The sequence below is a fragment of the Diabrotica undecimpunctata genome, chromosome 10 (genome assembly GCF_040954645.1).
Source record: "Diabrotica undecimpunctata isolate CICGRU chromosome 10, icDiaUnde3, whole genome shotgun sequence".
NCBI lineage: Eukaryota > Metazoa > Arthropoda > Insecta > Coleoptera > Chrysomelidae > Diabrotica > Diabrotica undecimpunctata.
The window spans coordinates 65898661-65910032 of record NC_092812.1 but is presented as its reverse complement, the minus strand read 5'-3'; positions in this window follow the sequence as shown (position 1 = coordinate 65910032).

The following is an 11372-nucleotide window of genomic DNA, read 5'->3' as shown; positions in this document are numbered from 1 at the left end:
AATTAAGCTACATATATTGCAATATATTAAACAAAATTTAAAACTATACTCACCTTAATGATTAATCATACTAACTAGCCTTAATGATTAATTAAAGAAATACTATTCCTCTAATGTTTTCTTACATTGTTATTTTTTGCATTTTGAAATAATTTTTACTTGTTCCATCTTATTTATTGTTAACGAACGTGCTCAAAGATATTTTAAATTTTAACATGCATTTTATTAAATATACAGTTTCATCAACAATAATGTTATTTTAATATTCAATTTTATTTATGTGTATAATCTTTTAATTTCTGTAAGTATTGTAAATCCAAGTGTACGTCAGTGTTTTGAAATGTTTTTTTTTTACAGTTACTCCCGATGAAGCTATTAAATAAATGGCGAAATATTGAGCTTTAGAAAAAACAAAGATTTTTATTTAATATAGACCACATTTTTATTTCCAACATATTTATAAATTAAATATATATATATATATATATATATATATATATATATATATATATATATATATCTTTAAGGAATATGACCGTTTAATTTAATATAAAAAAAGTGCACTCGTAAGTGAATGGGATGTTTTCGGACAATTTGGAGATAAAAAAGACAAGAGTTGTGCTACTTTATCTATTTAATGAAGACGTTTCGCCCACTGTTTAATGAGCATCATCAGTTCATCTAAAAGAGTGTTATTAGCGATACATCTAATATGAGAAACAATTAATTAAATGATCTTACGTTTAAAAGATCTGTAGAGTTAAAATGGTATTAATGTGAAGAAACATCAAAAAGGCAAACATCAAAAAAAAATCTAATAAATACATCAGCAAAAAAAAAACACAGAACGCCGGAAGATTCTAAATTTACGTAATTTTACATTAATTTGACTTTTGACAACATTGATTGATTATAAAATATATCAAAAAATGTAGGAAAATGAAGAAAAAGTTTTGTAGATGCAAACATAAAGGTTATGATATAATAATAAAAAAAAACTGAAGAAGAAACCAATAATTAAAAGTAGAATACGGAAGAATCAATTTTTTAATATTAGTACATGGTAAATTTGGCTTAAGTTGCTGATATCATTTCTCTTATCTTAAGTTTATAGAGATGTGTGAGATGTGATTTTAAAACAACCTAATGCATTAAATAAGAGAACTGGTATCAGCAACTTAGCCAAATTTACCATGCACTAATACTACAAAATTGATTCTTCCGTATTCTACTTTTAATTATTGGTTTCTTCTTCAGTTTCTTTTGTTATATCATAACCTTTATGTTGGCATCTACAAAACAAACTTTTCCTTCAATCTCACCAGCTGATTATCAGTTCTGACATTCAAGCTTTGAAATACTTCATTTTTCATGATATGGTCATAACAGTCAAGAACCCTAGCCGTGCCGTGGTCAATATGACATATCAAAATTGACAAGTACATTTTTTTAGATAGATTTTATAATCAATCAATGTTGTCAAAAGTTAAATTAAAAAAATTAATATAAAATTACGTAAATTGGGAATCTTCCGGCGTTCTGTGTTTCTGTGTTTTTTTTGCTGATATATTTATTAGATTAATTTTTGATGCTTGCCTTTTTGATGTTTCTTCGTTAATACCATTTGAACGCTGCAGATCTTTTAAAGGTAAGATCATTTACTTAATTATTTCTCATATTGGATGTATCGCTAATATCTCTTTTAGATGAACTGATGATGCTCATTAAACAGTGGGCGAAATGTCTTCATTAAATAGATAAAGTAGCACAACTCTTGTCTTTTTTATCTCCAAATTGACCGAAAACATCCCATTCACTTACGAGTGTACTTTTTTGTTTATATTATATATATATATATATATATATATATATATATATATATATATATAATATATATATATATATATATATATATATATATATATATATAATATATATATATATATATATATATATATATATATAAATTGCGGATATAAAAGAAAAACCATAATTATAAAAAGAGTGAAATTTAAAAACCATTATTCCTGCAAAGGTGCATCATAAAATGTATACTGTACATTTTACACGCTTTTTATCAAAATTATTTCTAAATCCATTGTCTTGTGTGATCTATATTATTAAATATGTTCAAGCAATAAAATGGCAACACAAGTTATTTATTATTCTTTCGATAGATTATATTATTATTTCACATTTAACAACTACTTAATAAGATAATAAGACAGGTAGTTGTTGGCATAAATTATATTAGATCTACCTGATTTTATTGAACTTTATAATTATAATATATCTACCAGTATTTGACAACCGTTTAATAAAAAATAAAGTTACATTTTCAAAAATCAATCTAATTCCGATAACAATTCAAAACGCATCAAAACAATAACTAGCAATGTCAAAAATGTTGGCTAAATATGATACCATCAGTCAGATGATAGTCTAATTAAGAAGGAATTTAGAGAATGTCGACCTGGAGAATTTAAAACGTATAAAAGGAGAATTTAAAAACGAATGTATAAACGAGGCGATAGACGAAGATTAGTATGAAATAAATGGTATGTATGGGATGAAATAAATCGAAAAAACTATATTCTGTAATTGTAAAAATATGCTTAAATAATCCGCCCACCTCGGTTTAAAAACTCCGTATAATCTTGTTGTACAAAGTCCTACTTAGACCAATCAAGTTGTTAAAAAATAAGAATTTATTTTTCATAACTGTATGACGGGTTTGACGGTTGAAATTTGGAGTATGAGACAATACAAAAGACTCATCTAGAGATTCATCAATTTTTTTGTAGAAACATGTTTGAATAAACAATCAAAATGATAAACTCGTTATTTGGCTCATAACTTAAAAACTTGTGTAATTAGAGATTTGACGTTAACAGACAACTTTTTCAGAAGAAGAAGGCACCCAAAATAAGAAATAAATTAAAATCGGATGATAAACAAAAAAATTATTGCAAAATGAACAACTAAACCGCTATTTTGAATATAACCTTTTTATTATCTATGAAAATTTGTTTTACATGTTTAAAAAATTGCTTAAACCATTTTTGACCATCATTTTCTATTGGCAACATCCATTTTTGTTATAAGAGGACTATTTTAAGCAGAATTATGAATTTAAACTTCAAGAACTTATAATTTCTTATGATACAATATTATATAAATGTACGATGTTTGTTTAAAAATATTTTTTAATACTATAAAACTGATTTGTTCAAATTTAATAAAAGTATTAGGAAACATCGTTTATAAATAACAATTTAATACTGTTTATAAATTATATTTATTTTATATAATTATATTTTAAATAAAAAAAATATAACAATAAAAAGCGACTTAAGAAAAGGTTTGTACATCCCTTAGTTATTAGCTGCTTTGTTTTGGATAATTTGGAATAAAAATATTATAAATGTTATTTTCACGGTGTACCCCAGTTTAAAAAAAGAAATACCCACTGCTTCTACTCTGATAAGAACGAAAAGTACTATTTTTTTTAAACACATTTTTAAGCAATTTTCAATAATTGTTTGCTAAATTTTTTTTCCTTTGTTGCGAGCTGTGTTGAATTCAACAATAAGTTGAATTCAAATAAGAAATGTTAAGGAATTCTATGAGATTAATTATTTTTATTTGAATATTAAATAAGTTTGAGTATTATGGGGTTGAGGTGAGGAATATTACATTCAGTCAAAATTCAAAAAAAATTAAAAACTAATTGTATAATTATTTTTTATTGATTTCTAAATAATTTAAGAAAGAATATTATTGGGTTTGAAATTAAGTTTAAAAATCTGTCAAAATTGACAATAATTTTAGAATTTTAGGGTAAAATTATTTATATTTGAATTTTAAATAATTTTAATAGTTTATTGGGTTTAATTTAAAAAATTAATAAACAATTTAATTTTTAAATTTGAAATTAGTAAATGTAAAAATGAAAAATAATTTTTTTGACAGTTAAATTAAACTAAATGAATAAAGAATACAATATAAAAAATATTTAGCGTTAAAAAGCTTACTTACTACGAGAAACAAAATTAACGTCGTCAACACCTTTCTTTTAAAATGTACCCTGAATATTTATTTTAAACGATTATTACAATCCGTAAAATAGTTTCGAAACACAATTCAGATTTCTGCTTTAATCTGAACTTTCTATAAATGCAAGGTATAACAGACGTTGATAAAGATGTTAATAGAGACATGGGGAATCTAAAATTTGCATTCCACGACATGTCTCCTCAACTAAGCAGAAATCGTTAGCGAATTGGTTTCTTGTACTCATACAGAGTAGATCCGAATAAAATGAAAAAGACAGTAAAGATTCCATTTCACGTACAAATCGTCTATGTATCTGTTTATACGTATTTCTCTTAGTTGAGGAGACATGTCGTGGAATGCAAATTTTAGATTCCCCATGTCTCTATTAACATCTTTATCAACGTCTGTTATACCTTGCATTTATAGAAGGTTCAGATTAAAGCAGAAATCTGAATTGTGTTTCGAAACTATTTTACGGATTTAATATCAGATGTCGCTATTGCGTCCGTTTCGAAGCCATTTTATCGTTGCTTCCCAAAGACAGAAAAGATCTATTTTTCACGTTGAGAACGCCTATGAATAACTGTTCTGATGAGCTTTATTAAAGCGAAATACGTATAAACAGATACATAGACGATTTGTACGTGAAATGGAATCTTTACTGTCTTTTTCATTTTATTCGGATCTGCTCTGTATGAGTACAAGAAACCAATTCGCAAACGATTTCTGCTTAGTTGAGGAGACATGTCGTGGAATGCAAATTTTAGATTCCCCATGTCTCTATTAACATCTTTATCAACGTCTGTTATACCTTGCATTTATAGAAGGTTCAGATTAAAGCAGAAATCTGAATTGTGTTTCGAAACTATTTTACGGATTTAATATCAGATGTCGCTATTGCGTCCGTTTCGAAGCCATTTTATCGTTGCTTACCAAAGACAGAAAAGATCTATTTTTCACGTTGAGAACGCCTATGAATAACTGTTCTGATGAGCTTTATTAAAGCGAAATACGTATAAACAGATACATAGACGATTTGTACGTGAAATGGAATCTTTACTGTCTTTTTCATTCCGATTATTAGAATATAGCGTGGGCATAAAGAATAAATTACGCGAAAAATCAAAACCGGATACCAAAATATTATTGTCGCAAGTAAAAACTGAAGTTTTGACCTTAAAAATCAAAAGATGGTAACTGACCGCGATAAAGCAAACAAAATTGCGACGGATCTTAGGGCCACAAAGGCTTTTTGGGCCATCGAAGATGATGGCATATACTTTTATTTTAAATTGTGGTGTCGAAACGTATTGGTGTGAAAATTTAGAAACATTATTTGCAAAGTAAAACCACGTTAGCACAAAGAATTATCTTCAAGATATAGTTTCGAATAAAATCCGTTCATTAAACAACAATATTATAAAATTTCTGGCAATTGCAAAAGAAGACGAATATTAAAACAAGAAGAATACAATCATTCATAAAAAAATTTCTTACTATTACTGTTAAAAATTTGCTATCAAATCCACTTACCTTAGTACTCTTTATGTTGTCTTCTGTGTAGAAAAGTCCCCCATAAGCTTTTAGTTAAGGTCTCTTATGGTTACTCTGGCGAATTTTCACATAGGAATTTAACTACAGCCGATTCCCTCTGTAAAGAAAAACAACTAAACTTCTAGCCTTTTCAATAAAGAATATTACTAAAACAAAAATTTCAAATGGCAAAGGAATTAAATGCAGGATTTTGCGAAAAAAACTAGAAATCAATACTAAGGAAAATCGGAAACTATGTTGCAGTGTGCTTAAAATCATGTAGAAAAACAAAAACTACCCACATAATGACGATTAAAAATGCTTACCTACTGAAACATTAAGGAACAGTAATAGATGATGGAAAGAATATTTTTAAAATCTGTTGTATAGTCAGCATGAAAGACAAAAAGAAGTAAATAGTTCTGAACATCAAGAGCACTTTGAAGACAGTAGAAAAAGAAATAAAGAAGAATTAAAATAAAAAATATGCTAAGAGATGAACTACAAAATGTTCATGCACGTGTAACAGATAGGTGAAAGTATTCTTATAAATATAAATATATAAATAAAGCCTTGACTGAAGAAATATTTCCGAAAAAATAGACGCTGGGGAAGATGGGGAGCAATTTATAAAATGGATGATCAATTGAACTACCAATAAGAAAGAAATTACAATAAGGATTTAGAAACCACAAGTATTACTCTCTAAATTTGGTACTTGATGACACAATAGTAGCTAACAAAAAAAAGAAAACAATATATAAAATTAAAAAAATTAAAAAACTTAAATAAACTGATCGATACGGCAGTTACATAATAAAACAATACAAAGAAACTTTTTTTTTGTTGTAAAAATATAGTAAAATAAGTAAAGCAGAAAACTACCCTGTGCAGAATAAAGATACCGAATAATTGCCCAATTGTCTCATGTGTTTTTTTTTCTCTGTTACCAATCCTCTTTCATTTGACGTCTCGTACGTCAAAATCTGAATAATAGTAACGAAGGCACGATCTAATGATCCTTTGGAAATACCTCCATATTCGTTTTTTTATGTCTTTGTATTTGTCATCTCACCAGCCTTCTAACATCACAGTACTACGACCCTTTACGTCCCACCATAAGAAAAACAAAAATAACCAGAATGGACCTTAATCGTCGTCCCGTAAGAAATAACACCCGGCGCATCCACCAAATACGCCGTTCTCTTACTGTATAAAGAGACTATGAAGTGTATCCTGAATTATGTACACTGATAATTACATGAAAACCCAAGTAGCATATCAGAATGTAAATCGAGAATATGTTCTAAGCAAAAATTTATAAAATTAAAGTATTTAAACCTATCAAACTAATAGCATAAGTTAAGAGCAAGCATAATATTGAAAAGATAATTTATTTTAAAATATAAGAGCTAAATTTTAAACTAACACAAGAATTAAATAAGAAATTAAAAAATAACTTTAAACTACTAAGCAAAATACAAAAAGATCTATATACAGAGACGAATGTTGAGTACATGGGTACAAAGAGTTACTAATGTTGAGGTATTTCGTCGCACGTGTAAACAAAAAGAATTACTAAGAATAATCAAAGAGAAGAAAATGCAATACTTGGGTCATGTGTTAAGAGGCGAAAGATATGAATTACTTCAAGTGATACTGGAAGGAAAAGTACAAGGCAAAATATCGGTTTCCAAAGCTACAATTGCCATTTGGATCGCCAACCTTCGAAAGGTAACGGCGTTATGAGAAGAAGAAGAAGCAAAATACGATTAAGATAAAAATAATATTTATAATACACTTATAATCTGCGTATATTAGTAATAAAAAGATACCTTCTTGTAAATAATAATTAGTTTCCCCACTATGATCACGACATATCAAAAACGATAGATGACATATGTTCACAAAAGTATACGGTGAAAAAACAGAAAAATCAAATTGAAATTTAAATCTCTTGAATGTACTACAACTGAAGAATGGTGTATACAAAAAAAGACATAGCTTATATAAAAAAAAATAAAAAATGTTTATCAAATTCAGAAAGAAAAGAAAAGAAAAAGGGAAAGAAAAGAACTCTTAAAAAGGTCTTCACGAAAATCTTCATCAAAGAAAAAAATAGACAACATAAATTAAAGATTACATCTAATACCTTACAACTAATAACACAAATGCGGATGAAAAGACAAATATCTATACAACGCAATGCTGGAAATACCTCCAAATTTAACCCTACAGTAGTTTTAAAGGGTTTTAAAGTAAAAGCAAAGACGAAATAGGAAAAAAATATATATAAACAGTAAATTAGATAATGTTCATTATGAGTGGATGCTTAACTACCCTTTCACTCGACCTAAGAGGTATATTATGGTTAATCGATAGTAGAAAAATACAGCTACCAAATACAGCTAATACAAAGTAGCTACCCAAAAATAGAAAAATATTATTTATTTTGCAATCGGACGTAAAAATAAAATTGTAGAACTTCCATCGAGCATGTAACAAACAACGAAGTCATGAGAAGAATCAACAAAAGAATGGAAGTATTGGAAACCATCAAGACACGAAAGCTGCAATACCTGGGGCATGTTATGCGTAATGAGAGATACAACCTACTTCAATTGGTTATACAAGGGAAAATCCAGGGCAAGAGAAGTGTAGGAAGAAGAAGAATCTCATGGTTGCGTAACTTGAGGGAATGGTACGGATGCACATCAATAGAACTATTCAGAGCAGCAGCATCTAAGATCAGGATAGCCATGATGATTACCAACCTCCGTCGCGGAGATGGCACGTGAAGAAGAAGAAGAAGAACTTCCATCACACAAAAAAATATACATAATGAAACTTGGATATCACCAAATTGATGAGGTATTAACGAGATCACTTTTAAACACAATGCGGGACAAGATTAAAAGTAGATCACAAATTTAAATAGACGATGGATATAAACAAAATAGGAAAAACTATGAGCTAGATCTTTTAAAAGAAATTAGATGGAAGAAAAATTTAAAGAGATAATTGTAGAAACTTAAAACCACAAGTGAGAAAAAATTGAAGAAGCAATGTCTCATAGGACAATATTTTTGAAGATAATTTTAATCAATTTCAATAAAAAGTGGCTTAATGAATAGTGTCAAACGGTTTTATATAAGGACAGTACAGTAAATAGGGACAGTACAGTAACTGTTGCGGTTGACACCTGGGCTTAAAATAAATAATAGAAATAGGATTAGACGAATGAAAGCATTACTTATTATGAAAAATTTCTGGTGGAAAAGGACAAATTATGAAATTTATAAAGTACCCAGAACTCAAAATTATTAGCAATTATTAACAAAATAAATTTAAACCCAGTAATAAAAAAGGAGAATCATATTTACCGATAAAATAGCAGCTCTAATAGAAATGAGATTGTTGAAGATTTGCGTTGGATGGTATAATTTACACTGAACTAACGGAACGACCAAGATGCGAAATATCGCTATACAATTATGCCTAATTATGATTCATATTCCAATCAGAGTATTTATATTGTGATATTATAATCACTGAATTCTTTTACGACTTTGGTCACAAGTGATTAAATTGTTACATGTTTTTCAAAGCTTACTCAACGATTTTGTCGTGGGTAGCAACAATCAGTAGACTGATATCAAATATTACTTCAAGGTTACATAAAATAAAAGCTATGTAAGCGAGTGTCATTCATATGCAAAAAATAAATAAATATTCATGATATATACGATTAAATATAAAGCTATAAAAATCCCATATAACGTACTTCTTGTTCTATTATCAATATTCTGCCCTATCCTCTATTTTCCTTCTCCACTGCTGGATGTTCGTGGCTTTATATCCATATTTTACAAGGCCTTCCTCTTGTTTTTTTCCTTGCGACTTTTATCTTTGTCTTACTTCTACAGCTCGATTATTCGACATTTTTTATAAATGACCAAGCCAGTTTACTCTAGGCTGCATGACCGAATTTCTTTTTATTCTTTTTGTATTCACGAATCCTGCTTTCTGCAATAATCTCTTTAGCTCGTGATTCAATTTAATTCGCGACCTACCGTCGGTGCAACGAGTTGGTTTAAATATCTTTCTTAGTATATTGCGTTAAAATATTTTCAGTAGATTTTCATCAGTGTTTGAAAGGGTCCATGTGACTACTGGCCTAATAACTAGTTTGTAAACTCACTTAAATTCTCGATTCAGTAATTTGCCTGTCAATAAATATTTGTATGTATAAAAAAACTTATTGTCTCTACGAATCCGTGCTTCTGTTTCTTGACTAAAGTTGTTCCTCTCATTTATTATTAAATCCAGGTAGAAAAACCTACAGCTCTACGTTTAAAAGAAAAAGAAAATTAGTTTACGGATTCTCTATGTTAAGTTTCTCACGTCAATAAAATTCTGTGGACTTTATATAGTTTGTTTTTCCTTCAATTCGTCTCGTTTCAGGTCCACAGTTTTTTTACTCACCATCTTTTTAATGTTTTTAATCTACTCACCATCTTTTTAATGTTTTTAATCTAATTTTCTAATGGTTTCCAAGTTAGATTCAAAAGTACTGTTGATAACACATCCATATGACTTGACATGAAATATTTGATTGCTTTATAGCATTTATTGTATTATATATAGGGAAACTTTCGTAGGTACAAGTCTCTACGTTTAGATCCTCATATCAGTAAAATCTTGTGCACTTTATATATCCTGTTTTCCTTTTCGTTTCGTCTTGTTTCAGATCCACAGTTTTTTCGTTCCCCATCATTTTGGTGGGGTTTATTATGAAATATCATCGGCAAATGCGCATATTAAGAATATCTTGTATACAGCCGGTGAAATCTAATTTTTTTAAAATAATTTCCAAAATTAGATTAAAAACTACTGTTGATAATACATCCACATGAAATGAATTGGAAAGGTTATTTGTATAATTTTAAAAACTAGCTTTTGGATGTACCTAATGGCCTTAGAATTTATTGCCTATCGATTCCATCGAACGTCTGCTTAAAATCTGCATCCGTTAGTTGCTCTTGCTTGACATTAACGTTAATCAAGTTAAATGAAACCAAAATATCGAAGAATACACAACCAAATAGTTAATATTAAAAAACTTTCTCGTTTTTTAATATTAACTATTTGGTTTATTCAGAACAAATGTAAAAAATGAGCTGAAACATGAAATAAAGTCCTAGCAAGTACCCCATTTGGAATATTAGGGCTAGTATTATTAGAAATGCTGTAATATAAATACTTGGAAACATCACAGGAAAAAAGTTAGTAAAAGAAAAATTGCAAATGTCAAAAAAAAGTCATTGCCGGATTTTAGGGAAAAAAACTAGAAATTTAGAAATTTATGTTATTGAAAATCAGAAACTATTTAATAGGGTGTTTAAATCATACAAAAAAACAAAAACCACCCACATGACGGCCATTGCAGACGGTTACTATGAAAGTATAAGGAACAGTAAAAGACGATTGCAAGAATAGTTTTAAAATCTATTATGTTGTGAGAATGAGAGACAAGAAGAAGTTAACAGTTCTGAATAATAAGAGCACTTAAAAACATTGGAGAAAGTAATATGCTAAGAGATGCACTGAAGAAACTAAATAAAAGATCTACAGAATGTCCAAAAACATAGAGAAGAACTAACTAAGGATAAAATGAAAATATATAAAACAACAAAATGTAATATTAACAGAAGACAAACAAAAATAGACATATTATTTGAGAATATACCGAAACAAGTAACTTGGGAGTTCAGGTGGACAGA